The 17,392-nt window shown below is 38.5% G+C and overlaps 1 protein-coding gene, 1 long non-coding RNA gene and 1 other non-coding gene across 2 annotated transcripts; 1 reads left to right on the top strand and 2 right to left on the bottom strand.

Moving 5' to 3' along the window:
* Erich1 (glutamate-rich 1) overlaps positions 1 to 17,392 on the bottom strand; it is a gene marked incomplete at its 5' end in the record, with an annotated part of 52,793,804 nt that overhangs the window by 44,177,742 nt on the left and 8,598,670 nt on the right.
* Positions 3,929 to 8,743, bottom strand: LOC148000533 (uncharacterized). Its single transcript, XR_015639853.1, has 3 exons — positions 8,425 to 8,743; positions 7,594 to 7,738; positions 3,929 to 5,752 (listed from the first exon to the last, which is right to left on the bottom strand). It is a non-coding gene; the product is annotated as an uncharacterized LOC148000533 (long non-coding RNA).
* LOC120097649 (U6 spliceosomal RNA) lies at positions 11,066 to 11,172 on the top strand. The gene has a single exon (XR_015640552.1). It is a non-coding gene; the product is annotated as a U6 spliceosomal RNA (small nuclear RNA).

Below are 17,392 nucleotides of genomic sequence, written 5' to 3'. Positions count from 1 at the left end.
TCTGTGACCTAAGAGCTTCCAGAACACCAGAGAGTAGCTGGTGATAGGGAAAAGGTACAGAGTGTCCGATGCTTGTACCTCATCTATACATAAAGAGACTTTGTAGAATATTTCATGCTCCTTTGGTTTCTGGTTTCTGGTTGACAAAGAACACAGCTCACTCTCCAAATAACATGTTCAAGAGAAACCCTTGGTCCTGCCAACGTTGGACCCCCAGTGCAGGGGAATGTCGGGGTTGGGGGGTGGCAGAAGAGAGGTAGATGGGGGAGTGAACACCCGTATGGGAGAGGGGAGGTGATGGAGGCTTATAGACAGGAAACCAGGAAAGGGAATAACATTTGAAATGTAAATAAATGTTAAAAAACATTTGAAATGTAAATATCTAATAAAAAAGAAAGAAAGAAAAATATTCAAGGGATGCTTAGGAATCTCTTTGGATTGTGGTGCTTGTCTTATTAGGTGAGTGGGATATAAAGAAAACTGCATGTGATTCTGATTTCTCCTTCTAGACACTATGACAACACAGCTGTACCTACCCCAATGCCCTCATTGTTGCACAAAGAACTTGCTTGGTTGGACAAAGAAAAGATCCATTTCCATTACATCCTTTGAATTTGTGCTTGATTTTATTCTGTAACTCCACACAATTTGTATTCTCATCTTTCTTGCTTATACTTCAATTCTTTCTTGTTTCTTTCATGGACTCTTTACTTGAAAAGAGGTGAAATTGGGTCTGGTGAATCACATATTTTATATAGGAAGACAAGGCAACAAACTTTACCAGAAAAAAAATCCACATCACTTAATATGCCAACATGTTTGCTAATGACAAACCAAAATGGTGTTTATATTATTACCACATGCATAAAATTCTTAGCAGCTTATCAGCCTAAGGGTAATGTGTCAACACTTGGTATTAACTTCATAGAGTTGACACCAAATATGAGAATATCCACAAATTTTCCAGCCCTGTTCTTCCTCAACATATAAGCCTAGACCAGCTGAGCCCTGATGCCTACAGATGCCTTATTAGGATTCTAGCACAAACACAAAGACTAGCAAATAGACTTTGAGTTATAATTTGATCTTGAACCTCAGTCACAGAAGATCAAGAATGACTGTGCATAGAATGAGTATGAAGTACGATAAAAGTGTGTGTAGGGTCAGGGGAAGCAATGGTTAAAGAACCAATCAGACTTAAAAGATAACCCTTTCCAAGTTAATAACCATGCTCATTTTCAACTGCTGCTCTATATATTATAGAAGCTAAAATACTTTCTCCATGTGTTAGATTAGTAGCTCATATCCTTCCATGATGCCATGATACGGTATGGGCTCAGGGTCATCCACAACTTAACTCAAGGTATCAGCCACAGCTAAGTTCTTAGATGGAAGTCAGGATCATCCTCCATGTTTATTAATTTTGTTATATAGACTGTTCATTGTGGCTTGTTTAACTTAAGTCCTGTAGTCAATATTTGTTTTACTTTGGTTGGTTTATTTGACAGTTGTTGGTTGGGAATGATCTCAACATCTGGACTTCTTGGTATATGGCCCAATCCATGGTCCCTTTCACCTTCCATAGCATTTGGTTGTTCTTTCTGGAAGGACCCATTCCTTTCTAATGGGTCTGGTGAATCACATATTTTATATAGGAAGACAAGGCAACAAACTTTACCAGAAAAAAAATCCGCAATGGTTCATCTAACTAAATATATAACTTTATTTATGATTTATTTAAAGCCATTGACTAAGGATCTTAAAATACTTCCAGAAATCCTTCATCTATTCAACAACAATTAGCCTATCACATTCAAACGTACTACTGTTCATAAGAGGAAAAGGACTCTACTTAGAATAACCACATGAACTTGACTTTTTGTTTGTTTCTTTGTTTTTTATTTTGGTTTTTTTTAACCTCTCCCTGCTGGTTTTGTCATGTGTAAATTGTAAATAATAACAATGCCTATACAAGTAGACTGGAGAGATTGCTTAGCAATTAAGAGATTTGCTGCTTTTCCAGAACACATGAGTTTGATTCCCAGCACCTATGTCAGGTGGCTCATACCAACTACAACTCCAGCTCCAGGGGATTCGGCAGTCTTTTCTGGTCTCTAAGAGCAGTTGCTCACATATGACATATACACATGCACACACAAGTAAAAATAAATCTTCTTTTAAAAAATGATGATACCTACATGAAAGACTATGAAAAGTCTTAAATATGTAGTGCCAAGTCTGTTACCTTTGGGTCAAACAGGCACAGCGTTTGTTGTTACTGTTGTAAACTTATATGAAAGCAATTAAATTAGAAAGACAATAAAGCTTTTGTTAGTTTTCTATATTTCACCTTTTATTGAAAATGGATTTTATTCTTACATAATATAACCTGATTTCGCTCCCCCAGTTCCTCCCTACTTCTGCTCTTATTAGATCACTCCTTTTCTGTCTTTCATTACAAAAACAAACATGCTTCTAAGGAACAACAATATAATATAATAAAACAGAAACTAACACATCAGAATTGGACCAAACAAAAAGCCCATGAGAAGGCACATGAAACAGATATAGACTCAGAGATCCATTCATTCATACAGGGATAAATTCCATAAAAGCACTAAACTAGAAGTCATAATATGCAAAGGAACTGTAGGGTAAAAAGAGAAGAATATGTGTGTGTGTGTGTGTGTGTGTGTGTGTGTTTCTATGTGACACACACACACACATATATAATGTATTTTATGTTATATATAAGTGTGTTTGTGCATGTGTGTGTTTCTGCGTGTTTAAATACATTTTATATGTATGTTTTATATGTGATATGTGTGTGTAAAAATAAATATGAAAATTTATAGAAGAAACACATTTTGAAACAAGGACTCTCCAATGATGCCATATGTTCCTTTTGTGTTGGCCATCTATTGCTAGGCATGTAGCCTACCATTATGAGTAGTTTGTTTCTCCAGTGAATCCCCTTGAAGAAAACTAATTTTCATTTGCCAGTGTTTATCAATTGCATATTGCTTCTGGATAAGGGATAGGAACATTTGTCCTCTCCTCCTTTCATCTCTAGAACTGCATCTGGTACAGACCATGCAGACCCTGTGTATACTGCCACAGTCTCAGTCTCAGATCATACATGCATGGATTCTGTTGATTACAAGAACTCTAATTCCTTGGTGTCCTCCATCCCCTCTGGTTCTTATACTTTTCTGCCTCCTCTTCCTCATGGTTCCCTGATCCCTGAGGGGAGAGATTCAATGGAGGTATTCCTTTTAGGACTGAGGATTCCAAGGTCTCTACTCTCTGCATATTGTCTGGCTGTGGGTCTTGGCATTTGTTAATCTGTGCCCCAAGCAAATCTTGTGCCTTTGGGTGATTTGAAAGAGAATGGCCCATCAATTGAGTTTCCCAATTGTTGAAACTGCTTGGGAAGGATTAGAAGGTGTGGCCTTGTGAGAGGAGATCTGTCACTATGGGTAGACTTGGAGATTTCAAAAGCCTACATCATTTCCAGCTAGCTGTCTTTCTGCCATGTACCTGTGGATCAGCCAAAATATTTAATATTGTGGTTCCAATAATATTTTTCACTTTAATTTTCCAATAATGGAATGGCATTCCACTATTCAAAATTGAAAAGTCATACAAAATTATGTAGAGAAGAACTGGTAATTTAAAGAGGCCACTAAAATTGTTATAATGTCATGCATAAAAATAATAGCAAGATGTATTTAGAAACAATTTTGATGTGTGCCACTCCTACATAAATAAAGAAATATAGAAACTATGTTAAATTTATGTTCTAAGTAAGTTCTACATTGTTAGAGGTGGGAGGTTGCTAGGTATTTAACTAGAGTTTCAACTTAGGCCCTTGTGTATATAAGGCAAATGCCCTTCCACTAAGGATAAACTTAGTAAACCAAGTATAACATGATATCTTTGATTTAATAAGCTTCTAATAATTTTGATTGATATGATTGGTGATTTTACATTCACAGTTGCATGGCTTCACAATAAAGATAAGGATTTGTATCAGAAAATGTGAAAGAAACCCAAAATCACAGATAATTATGCCAGTTTCACCATCTCTCCAGCAAAATTTGCCACTGAATCATAAATTAGAACTTGAAACTGGAAACAGAGTAACTAACTGTTCTAGAATTATAATGAGATATCAGGGAGTACTTCATAAAATTTTTTACAAAAGTCTACATGAACATGTCCATTTTCCAACTGCTTAACTTCATAAACCTAAGACCTCACCTCGCTCTTTACCTTTAAATAATCTTTTTGTCTCAACTCTATTTTCTAAAGCCAACTTTAATTGTTTCTTTTTTATAAAAGAAAAAGGTGCATTATTTAACTGGTATAAACATTTTATATCCGAATGAATTGGCTAAATGGAAAAAGATGTGTCACATCTGCAGGAAAGGAACACAGTGAGATTGGGTCTTCTGGAAAAGAAGAAGGGGGATGGAAGTACAGTAGGCAGGTGCTTTGTTCAACGTCCAAGTCCTGTCAGGAGGAACTTGAAACACAAAGTCCTGTCTCCCTATCTAGAGGAAGCAGCTGCCAGGCTGATACGGGGCCTATTCTTATAAGCAAAGAGCACCAGCAAACCTGTTTGAGCATGAATATTAGATTTGCTGAGTTCTGCTGACATCACCACGGGAGATAAACATGTTAGGAAGAGTGGGGCAGCTTGCTGCTAGAGTGGTTGGCAGCAGAGATAAGTGAGAGACAAGAGGCAAGGGAACACCATGTCCATCTTGACAACCTCGCCTGTGACTGGAGGCCACTGCTCAGTCAAGTGTCATCTTAAACATCACTAATATAGAACAAGTGGATCAACATGAACTCTGAACCTTTGTTTCTTTAATAGCAAAGGACCAACAGCTGCCTGCATCTGGAAACTGTGTGAAAACTCTAGACAGCTGTATCATAATAAACAAACTTTTGCAAAAGGAATTCCACACAATCCGCTGTTCCCTTTACATTCTTGCCCCTTTTCTGGCCTCATTAGGTTGTAATCTCACATCTAATTATATTTTATCAGTTTATTATTTCTGCAACTCGAGAATTAAATTAAAAACATATTGGGGGGAAAAAACTTAAATCAGCAACAGTTGTTCTTTATTCTTGTTTTGTATTAACAACTGTGTGATTACTGAGGCCTGAGCTGTGCAGGGAACCAGCATGAAGCGGGTCTTTCGGCAGTAACAGAACAGAGTGGGTAGCCTCCACACATGGGGCTGTAGAATATGATTTACCAGCTCTGGAGCTCTGGGGTCTACAATTTCATAAATATAAGTGACAAATTATCAATAAATCACTCTCTGGTTCACCATAATGCATAATGTTTATTGAAACCCAGTTCCAATAAATACGAGTCGCCCTTTTTAGCCAAAGCATAAGAAACAAAGATGACAGGGATTACAAACAGAAATGAAAAACGCTGAGTAAACCCTGGGCCAGCAACGAAGCTTTTTTTTTTCAGTTCAACCTGAGACGACTGGATTCTGGAACAAATTTTTATAGGTGAACACTTGTTTCAAAAATTCCATTTAGTTTTCTTTTAGACACAGGAGTTTAGAAAGTCAGGCAGTGTGAGCTGTGCTTGAGGACTGAAAGGGGCTTCTGTTTTCCTCCTCGTTTATTATGGATGCTATGCAGTGAGATTCTATTAAAATGACATTAGTCCTAATTGCACCGTGCTGGTGTTTCATGAGCTTCAAATGCATTTCAAAAAAATCTGCAGATTAAAAATAAAAACCATTCAGCATATGTACTGAAGAGCGCAAACTCACAACAGTCAGGTGTAAAATTAACATTGAAAGGAATTGGTGTATCGCCTGGCACATTTGCACGCACATTTTAGCAGTTTTCCATGTGTATCTTGGCAAAGGGGGAAAAAGATTATTCATTTATTTTTATTTTTCATTCGCTGTTTATTTATTTCATAGGCGGTGATACATTTTGTGATTTATCTTCTGGGTTCTAAAAGCAAAATTAAGAAGTGTTGCAGACAATGCTGTTACAGTGCCCTGTGACTTTACAAACTCATTCAGCAGCTGGGAGCAATTGACGTGGGGTAGCATTTGACTTGAACAACACTTTAAAAAGTCAACTTGAATCTTAATTGAAATACCCTATATTTCACGCTGGATATATGACTCAATTCTAATCTTTTGTTTCCTTTTTGAGAGAAAAAGCAGTGGAGAACCATGCTGTTAATGAGGTTATTTATTGTCCATTACAGTATTTACTCTAACAAAGATGTTCTTTAAAACCTACTCTCACAAACATCTTCCATTTGTGTGTGTGTGTGTGTGTGTGTGTGTGTGTGTGTATAATTGTTAATATATAACTGATGGTTGTGTCTCCTTTTTGAGAAACAATACAATAAATAAAGTTAAAATGAACAAAATTAGTATGACCTAGACAATTCATAAAAGTGTTTATTGTGCATTATAACTGTTTAGCCTCACCCCAATTGTTAATGTAGCTACTTAAAATATTTTTCATATTCAAGGGCATTATATATTTGTTTGCATATTTGTTCTTAAACTTTCTAAAGCCTATTACATTAAAATGGCTCAGAGGGATATACAAAAGCAACTATTAACAAGACTCCATTACTTTAAAGTACTAGACTGCTGTCATAGCTACTATGACAATCTGCACACAGTAACTATATGAGGTAATTAATTACCATTATTATCTGCAGTTACTGAATGAGAAAAATGAAGCACAGAGTTAAGCAACTTTCCTAAAGCATCAAAGTAGCAAATGATAGTGTCAAACTGAAAAAAAAAGGGATGGGCTTTATCAAATTTCTCATTTTAAATAGTATAGGTGTTCCTGAACATGCATATGCCAATCATTTACTTAAAATTGCATCATATATTGAACAAGAAGTACATATTTATAATAAGTGAATCATTTTGTGTTAGTTAGACCCTTAGTTTTTTTCATTTCTAATTTATTTCTTGGAGTCTTACTTTATAGCTCAGGCTGGCCTCAAACTCATGATCCTTTTGCTTCAGTCTCCTAAGTGCTGAGCTTACTGCAGTGTACCACCATATGTGGCTTGAGTTCCATGTTATAACATCAAACTCCTACGTACATTTTAATTATGTAGCAACAGAAATACCCCTTGGGTTTGATTTAAGAAAACAGCAAGTAATACTGATGTGTATAAGTGCAAAGCCATTTCTGGCATGACCAGACCCCAAAGTACCAATAGTGCTATGAAGCCAGAGGTTTCATTTTCTCCTTCGCGATCTGATTTCTTTTCAAACAGTTTTGTGCCCACAAGCAAGTAAAATTATCCCTTTCATAGTTATAGATAGCAAAAACCAAACGTTCCTTCTTGCTAGCTGAAGTGAAATTTCCAAATGGTAATCCTCATTAGCCCTGTTGGGTCACGTGCCAGTGTCTGAACCATCACACCAGCTTGAAAGGGCAAATGATTTATCGTCTGGACCTGTGTATAAAGCATCCCTCCCCAGACTAAAACTCGGGATAAGCTGCTGCCCCAACAGAAAATCGGGTTGGCTATTACTATCAAAAGAAGGGAAGAAAATGGCTGACCTAAAGAGAAACAATCCGCAGAACTCCCAGATGCAAGTTCTCTTAAAATGATTTTTAGCTCATTAGAGAAATCTCCTCAGTGTAAATAGAACATGTGGTTCTGAGTCAGGTAGAGTTCAGTTGACGGCAAGAAAGTCTGCTTGAGCTAGTTTAAGCACAAAAGGATTTATTACAGGGTTTTAAGACACATACTTCTCAAGACAAACAAAGAGCCGGGGTTTCTTTTAAGGTCATAGGAAATATGCTAAGAGTAGGTTAATCTTTTTAGTGTAAAGGGGCTGGTTTTGTATAAATATTCCACACTGCGTTTGGAATCCTGCATTTCCTCTTTCTCCCTTTCCGAACATGACTAACTTGTCTAGGTTTGCCTGGGACTTTCCCATTTTTAACACTGAAAATCCCCATCCCGGGAGCACCTCAGAAAGAACGCTCATCTTCTTGACTGTGCCCCTTCTCCTAGTGCTTCCAGACGCAATTGGCCTAAACCAAAATCTGAAGCCAGCAAAAGCCATAGGCTAGGATGGGAACCTGACAGAACAGAAAGATCCGCAGAGACTCTTGCTCTACAGTGAAGTCTGAAATGAAGAGAGGGCAGGTCCTAATTGACTAGGATTCTCCATGGAGCACATCAGAGGTTGGCATGGGAAACTTGAGAATCCCCAAGTGTGCTAAGGACTGGGAACCCAGTAAAACAGGAGCCGTGAATCGCAGGATTTCATGGGTTAGAAGGCACAGCTAGCTTCCACAGCTCAATTCTAATTCCAGACTGTCAGGAATACTCAGGCTTACACTACTCTCTGTTTCAGAATTAAGCGTGGAAGCATTACTTACGTTTGTACAATGAGAATAATTTTGATGATGGCTGCTGAACTTTTCCACCTCTCAGATACAACCAAAGTTCTTATTGAGTTGGACCTCTCTCCTCTCCAGCTCCCTCCTTTTGGGTATCCATTCAGAAAAATTTTCTCTCCCTATCCTTGACATTTTCCCTTACCTTGCAAGCTCTAAAAAGAAGATACTGCTGTTCAGTCTTCACTACTTACATACAATTTTACTAAAGTAAAATCCTTCTCTCCTGGGAAGAGGTGGATTCAACAAAGTTCTACTCTTTGTTCTCTCCACCCTATGAGTGTCCCACTCATCAACACTTAACAGCTGCACTCTATTGCAACTTCTATATATAACTCACAAGTCTCATCTACATATCTTTCAAATTATTTTAGGCTTCTGATCTTGCCAAACCCTAGACTCTACATGGATTCTATATTTAGGCTCACCGAAATTGTACAGGAATTTTAATCCAGCAACATGACTGCTCTGGCAAAGGAAAACATCCAAAGACCTTCTAGGCCTATGTGATCCAGTTAGAATGCAGAACACATCCTGGATTACAGTACAATTTGGCTAGAATACAGACATATACTTAAGGTAAAATTCATTTGTAGAAGAAAGTAGCCATGTTTGAAAGTGATATCTAATTGAAAGGCAGACAAAATGATGAATCAGAGGAAACAATTGACAGAATAAATCACAGGCAGAATACACCCAACTCTCAGGAGACCAGCACAGGAAACAGAAGCTATTTCAGAGCAGTGCAGAGAGGGAGTTGAGTCAGTTAGGAGTCAGGTAGTGAGTGCTGTGTGGAGCTGAGTTTGTTAGTCCATGCAGTTCAGTGCTGGTCAGCACTGACAGTTGAAGGCAGAGAATAAGAAGGAATCAGAAGATTAGAACAAACTCCCAGAGTTAGTTTGAGGCTAAGCAGAACAATTCAGTGATAAGCCAAGAGAAGCCAGCTTGAATCAGTCAACTTAGAAAAGAGTTTGAGCCAGAGCAGCTGAATTGAACCAGCCAGCCAGAGCTCAGAAAGAACACGAAAAGGCGAGCTTATTTGATAGTAAACCTCTGAGAGCACAATTACATCAGGCAAATAAAAATTTTATCCTAAACTATTTCTGTTCATTTTTCTATTTTCTCAAAAGCCTTTTACAGAGCTATGTGAAGATAGATACTATTATTTTCTTATTTTATGCACTGTGTGGAAGTGTAACCAAGCACATATTTTGAGGCAGTAGAAGAACTAACCCTAGACATTAAGATACTTCTCTCACTACTCTCGTCTGAGTAAGTCTGGATATTCCAGTACCCAAATAATTCTTTTTTAAAATACTCAATCTATTATTTCTAAATAATAATGATAAGTTACTTTTCTCAAATATCTGTATATAAACAGTATTTTAAATTATCGATAAAAACAATTTAATTTCGTATGTTTTAAAGTCTGGCTATATTGTCTCACAGTATCAACACTGTTTATCCACTAAGCGTATATTAAAATTGGGCCATACAGGAAAAGAAAAGGAAGGGTAAAGATACCAGAAAAGTTGACAAAAATTAAGAAGCAACTGGCTCATACACACCAAGAAATACTCCCATTAACTACTCAGTCTCAAGCAACCTTGTTTTCCTAGTCATCCTTGGATATACCAGAAATTGATGTTCAATATATCTTCCTTCCTTTTGTATTTTTAATTGTAGTGCTAGGCATTAAACCCAGGACATTGCTCATGCTAGACAATTGTTGGTCTTTATCTCCAGCCCTCATTCTTTCTTCTTTTGATTTTCCCTCTTAATACATATGGTTCTGCACAGGACATATTTATGTTAAAGAATAACACTAGGTTCATCCTCTGAGTTTGAAGTGGCAAATAAGTTTACTGCATAATGTCAAATCCTAGTGCAGTTTATTCATGATGATTAATCATGTTAATCATGTTGTAAAACCACAAATTTCTTTTCTTTTCTGTGTTTGTGCAAATATGTGTGCGTGCAAGTGTGTGGATAAGTGTGCGTGTGTATGAGTGTGTGTGTTTGAATGTGTGTATGCAAATGTATGTATACAAATGTGTGTATAATTGTGTGTGTGCAAATATGTGAGTAATATGCATATGTGGTGTGTGCAAGTCTGTGTGTCCTTTTGTGTGTGTGTATGTGTGTGTTGTGTGTTTGTGGGGGGATGTGTTACACATGTGCAAGTCTGTGTGTAAATATTTAAATATGGAGGCCTGAGGTTGAGGTTGGAAATATGGAAGATTGCTCTTCTATTGTATTCAATTAGGCAAAATCTCTCAATCAAACTCAGAACTCAACGATATGGCTAGTCTTGCTACCTAGCTCACTTTGGGGGATTCTCTTTCTCTGTCTTCGAGGCACAAATACATGCAGATCACCATGTCCAACTGGCCCTTACATGGTTTTCTGGGGAAGTGAACTCCTATCCTCATGCTTGGACAGCAATGCCCTTAATCACTGAGCATCTCCCCAGCCCACAGCATCACCAGTTTCTAAACACTAGTGTCTTGTTACTGTCCTCTAAGTTCATATGCATTTTCTACAATGTGAGCTTAACAGAAAAATCTTAAACCATCTGAAGGAATATTTGTATATTGTATGTTATTTTAAAAATATTTCTTCCATGCTCGCTTCAGTAGCACATATACTAAAAATGGAACGGTACAGAGAAGATTAGCATGGCCCTTGCGCAAGGATGACACGCAAATTTGTGAAGCGTTAAAAAAATATTTCTTCCTTTTCCCCATGGGGATTTTATGAGTGTGTGTGTGTGTGTCTGTGTCTGTGTGTGTGTGTGTGTGTGAGTGTGTTGTACTTAAAAATAGGCATTGTGTATGGTAAATAAGTAGTACTTTGTTTACTTTTTAAAAATAAATCCCTTTGTGTTTATGAAGAGCATCTACAGAAGAGCTCTTCCCTGAAAGACATGACTGTAGGGTTAATTACATGATAGTTATCACTATTCCAAAGGGACCATTCTGTCTGGACTCAGTTCCTGCACCTGCTGCAGGTGATTGCTGCCTCCTTTGATGGAAGTTAACAACACGCTTCAAATCACTTCTCTGGCTTTTAGAACACACAGCTTTCTTGTCTCACTTTGATTGTAGCCTGCAGCAATTATGAGTTAATGGAAATTTATCTCTGGATCCTGACCTTTTCTTTCCCACTCTTTTAGAACCCTTTACTTCTTTGTGTGACCACTTTCATACACAGGTCCATGCAAAAATTTAAAGAAACTAGCTGATACTCTCAACCAAATCTGAAAATGGAGACTAACACATCAAATCTGACGCACAGATATGATTTGTTTAATCTGTACAAGATTATTTTTAAAAATAAGTGTGTTGCCAACATCTCAAAGAAATTCATGAAAAAAATTGTCATTGATAATTTATACTTCTGAAAGCATCTTAGAGATGGAGTGTTTTCGTTTTTCATTGTTGTGATAAAATACTTGCAACTAAAACAGCTAGAGGGATCCCGGACCGCAGCAGCTCTCTGCTCCCAAACCCCGTGGGAGAGAGACCTCACCACCTGATCAAGTGGGCACTCCTGAGGCTGCAGAGCGGAGGAGACCACCAACACTGCCCACCCCTGCCCACATCCCTGGCCCAAGAGGCAACTGTATAAGGCCTCTGGGTTCCCGTAGGGGAGGGCCCGGGAGCGGCAGGACCCCTGCGCCTGAGCCACTGCCGGAACCTGAAGGAAACAGACCAGATAAACAGTTCTCTGCACCCAAATCCCGTGGGAGGGAGAGCTGAACCTTCAGACAGGCGGACACGCCTGGGAAGCCAGAGGAGACTGCACTCTGTGCACATCCAGGCGCCAGAGGAAAACACCAGACGTCATCTTAAACCCTGGTGCACGGAGGCTCCCGGAAGGAGCGGCGCGGATTTTCCCGGTTGCTGCCACAGCGGAGAGGACTTGGGCAGTGCCCCACGAGCAAACTTGAGCCTTGGAGATACAGGTAGGACCAGCTTTTCCCCTGCAAGAGACCTGCCTGGTGAACTAAAGACACAGGCCCACAGGAACAGCTGAAGACCTGTAGAGAGGAAAAACTACACGCCCGAAAGCAGAACACTCTGTCCCCATAACTGGCTGAGAGAAAACAGGAAAACAGGTCTACAGCACTCCTGACACACAGGTTATAGGACAGTCTAGCCACTGTCAGAAATAGCAGAACAAAGTAACACTAGAGATAATCTGATGGCGAGAGGCAAGCGCAGGAACCCAAGCAACAGAAACCAAGACTACATGGCATCATCGGAGCCCAATTCTCCCACCAAAGCAAACACGGAATATCCAAACACACCAGAAAAGCAAGACCTAGTTTCAAAATCATATTTGATCATGATGCTGGAGGACTTCAAGAAAGACATAAAGAACTCCCTTAGAGAACAAGTAGAAGCCTACAGAGAGGAATCGCAAAAATCCCTGAAAGAATTCCAGGAAAACACAATCAAACAGTTGAAGGAATTAAAAATGGAAATAGAAGCAATCAAGAAAGAACACATGGAAACAACCCTGGACATAGAAAATCAAAAGAAAAGACAAGGAGCTGTAGATACAAGCTTCACCAACAGAATTCAAGAGATGGAAGAGAGAATCTCAGGAGCAGAAGATTCCATAGAAATCATTGACTCAACTGTCAAAGATAATGTAAAGCAGAAAAAGCTACTGGTCCAAAACATACAGGAAATCCAGGACTCAATGAGAAGATCAAACCTAAGGATAATAGGTATAGAAGAGAGTGAAGACTCCCAGCTCAAAGGACCAGTAAATATCTTCAACAAAATCATAGAAGAAAACTTCCCTAACCTAAAAAAAGAGATACCCATAGGCATACAAGAAGCCTACAGAACTCCAAATAGATTGGACCAGAAAAGAAACACCTCCCGTCACATAATTGTCAAAACACCAAACGCACAAAATAAAGAAAGAATATTAAAAGCAGTAAGGGAAAAAGGTCAAGTAACATATAAAGGCAGACCTATCAGAATCACACCAGACTTTTCGCCAGAAACTATGAAGGCCAGAAGATCCTGGACAGATGTCATACAGACCCTAAGAGAACACAAATGCCAGCCCAGGTTACTGTATCCTGCAAAACTCTCAATTAACATAGATGGAGAAACCAAGATATTCCATGACAAAACCAAATTTACACAATATCTTTCTACAAGTCCAGCACTACAAAGGATAATAAAGGGTAAAGCCCAACATAAGGAGGCAAGCTATACCCTAGAAGCAAGAAACTAATCATCTTGGCAACAAAACAAAGAGAATGAAAGCACACAAACATAACCTCACTTCCAAATATGAATATAACGGGAAGCAATAATCACTATTCCTTAATATCTATCAATATCAATGGCCTCAACTCCCCAATAAAAAGACATAGATTAACAAACTGGATACGCAACGAGGACCCTGCATTCTGCTGCCTACAGGAAACACACCTCAGAGACAAAGACAGACATTACCTCAGAGTGAAAGGCTGGAAAACAACTTTCCAAGCAAATGGTCAGAAGAAGCAAGCTGGAGTAGCCATTCTAATATCAAATAAAATCAATTTTCAACTAAAAGTCATCAAAAAAGATAAGGAAGGACACTTCATATTCATCAAAGGAAAAATCCACCAAGATGAACTCTCAATCCTAAATATCTATGCCCCAAATAAAAGGGCACCTACATATGTAAAAGAAACCTTACTAAAGCTCAAAACACACATTACACCTCACACAATAATAGTGGGAGATTTCAACACCCCACTCTCATCAATGGACAGATCATGGAAACAGAAATTAAACAGAGATGTAGACAGACTAAGAGAAGTCATGAGCCAAATGGACTTAACGGATATTTATAGAACATTCTATCCTAAAGCAAAAGGATATACCTTCTTCTCAGCTCCTCATGGTACTTTCTCCAAAATTGACCATATAATTGGTCAAAAAACGGGCCTCAACAGGTACAGAAAGATAGAAATAATCCCATGCGTGCTATCGGACCACCACGGCCTAAAACTGGTCTTCAATAAAAATAAGGGAAGAATGCCCACATATACGTGGAAATTGAACAATGCTCTACTCAATGATAACCTGGTCAAGGAAGAAATAAAGAAAGAAATTAAAAACTTTTTAGAATTTAATGAAAATGAAGATACAACATACCCAAACTTATGGGACACAATGAAAGCTGTGCTAAGAGGAAAACTCATAGCGCTGAGTGCCTGCAGAAAGAAACAGGAAAGAGCATATGTCAGCAGCTTGACAGCACACCTAAAAGCTCTAGAACAAAAAGAAGCAAATACACCCAGGAGGAGTAGAAGGCAAGAAATAATCAAACTCAGAGCTGAAATCAACCAAGTAGAAACAAAAAGGACCATAGAAAGAATCAACAGAACCAAAAGTTGGTTCTTTGAGAAAATCAACAAGATAGATAAACCCTTAGCCAGACTAACGAGAGGACACAGAGAGTGCGTCCAAATTAACAAAATCAGAAATGAAAAGGGAGACATAACTACAGATTCAGAGGAAATTCAAAAAATCATCAGATCTTACTATAAAAACCTATATTCAACAAAACTTGAAAATCTTCAGGAAATGGACAATTTCCTAGACAGATACCAGGTATCGAAGTTAAATCAGGAACAGATAAACCAGTTAAACAACCCCATAACTCCTAAGGAAATAGAAGCAGTCATTAAAGGTCTCCCAACCAAAAAGAGCCCAGGTCCAGACGGGTTTAGTGCAGAATTCTATCAAACCTTCATAGAAGACCTTATACCAATATTATCCAAACTATTCCACAAAATTGAAACAGATGGAGCCCTACCGAATTCCTTCTATGAAGCCACAATTACTCTTATACCTAAACCACACAAAGACCCAACAAAGAAAGAGAACTTCAGACCAATTTCCCTTATGAATATCGACGCAAAAATACTCAATAAAATTCTGGCAAACCGAATTCAAGAGCACATCAAAACAATCATCCACCATGATCAAGTAGGCTTCATCCCAGGCAAGCAGGGATGGTTTAATATAAGGAAAACCATCAACGTGATCCATCATATAAACAAACTGAAAGAACAGAACCACATGATCATTTCATTAGATGCTGAGAAAGCATTTGACAAAATTCAACACCCCTTCATGATAAAAGTCCTGGAAAGAATAGGTATTCAAGGCCCATACCTAAACATAGTAAAAGCCATATACAGCAAACCAGTTGCTAACATTAAACTAAATGGAGAGAAACTTGAAGCAATCCCACTAAAATCAGGGACTAGACAAGGCTGCCCTCTCTCTCCCTACTTATTCAATATAGTTCTTGAAGTTCTAGCCAGAGCAATCAGACAACAAAAGGAGATCAAGGGGATACAGATCGGAAAAGAAGAGGTCAAAATATCACTATTTGCAGACGACATGATAGTATATTTAAGTGATCCCAAAAGTTCCACCAGAGAACTACTAAAGCTGATAAACAACTTCAGCAAAGTGGCTGGGTATAAAATTAACTCAAATAAATCAGTTGCCTTCCTCTATACAAAAGAGAAACAAGCCGAGAAAGAAATTAGGGAAACGACACCCTTCATAATAGACCCAAATAATATAAAGTACCTCGGTGTGACTTTAACCAAGCAAGTAAAAGATCTGTACAATAAGAACTTCAAGACACTGAGGAAAGAAATTGAAGAAGACCTCAGAAGATGGAAAGATCTCCCATGCTCATGGATTGGCAGGATTAATATAGTAAAAATGGCCATTTTACCAAAAGCAATCTACAGATTCAATGCAATCCCCATCAAAATACCAATCCAATTCTTCAAAGAGTTAGACAGAACAATTTGCAAATTCATCTGGAATAACAAAAAACCCAGGATAGCTAAAGCTATCCTCAACAATAAGAGGACTTCAGGGGGAATCACTATCCCTGAACTCAAGCAGTATTACAGAGCAATAGTGATAAAAACTGCATGGTATTGGTACAGAGACAGACAGATAGACCAATGGAATAGAATTGAAGACCCAGAAATGAACCCACACACCTATGGTCACTTGATTTTTGACAAAGGAGCCAAAACCATCCAATGGAAAAAAGATAGCATTTTCAGCAAATGGTGCTGGTTCAACTGGAGGGCAACATGTAGAAGAATGCAGATCGATCCATGCTTATCACCCTGTACAAACCTTAAGTCCAAGTGGATCGAGGACCTCCACATCAAACCAGACACACTCAAACTAATAGAAGAAAAACTAGGGAAGCATCTGGAACACATGGGCACTGGAAAAAATTTCCTGAACAAAACACCAATGGCTTATGCTCTAAGATCAAGAATCGACAAATGGGATCTCATAAAACTGCAAAGCTTCTGTAAGGCAAAGGACACTGTGGTTAGGACAAAACGACAACCAACAGATTGGGAAAAGATCTTTACCAATCCTATAACAGATAGAGGCCTTATATCCAAAATATACAAAGAACTCAAGAAGTTAGACCGCAGGGAAACAAATAACCCTATTAAAAAATGGGGTTCAGAGCTGAACAAAGAATTCACAGCTGAGGAATGCCGAATGGCTGAGAAACACCTAAAGAAATGTTCAACATCTTTAGTCATAAGGGAAATGCAAATCAAAACAACCCTGAGATTTCACCTCACACCAGTGAGAATGGCTAAGATCAAAAACTCAGGTGACAGCAGATGCTGGCGAGGATGTGGAGAAAGAGGAACACTCCTCCATTGTTGGTGGGATTGCAGACTGGTAAAACCATTCTGGAAATCAGTCTGGAGGTTCCTCAGAAAATTGGACATTGAACTGCCTGAGGATCCAGCCATACCTCTCTTGGGCATATACCCAAAAGATGCCTCAACATATAAAAGAGACACGTGCTCCACTATGTTCATCGCAGCCTTATTTATAATAGCCAGAAACTGGAAAGAACC

Source organism: Rattus norvegicus, chromosome 16 (assembly GCF_021556685.1).
Source record: "Rattus norvegicus strain SHRSP/BbbUtx chromosome 16, alternate assembly SHRSP_T2T, whole genome shotgun sequence".
In the NCBI taxonomy this organism is placed as follows: domain Eukaryota; kingdom Metazoa; phylum Chordata; class Mammalia; order Rodentia; family Muridae; genus Rattus; species Rattus norvegicus.
Note: the sequence above shows the minus strand (reverse complement) of the source record. Positions and strands in the feature narration are given on the sequence as shown.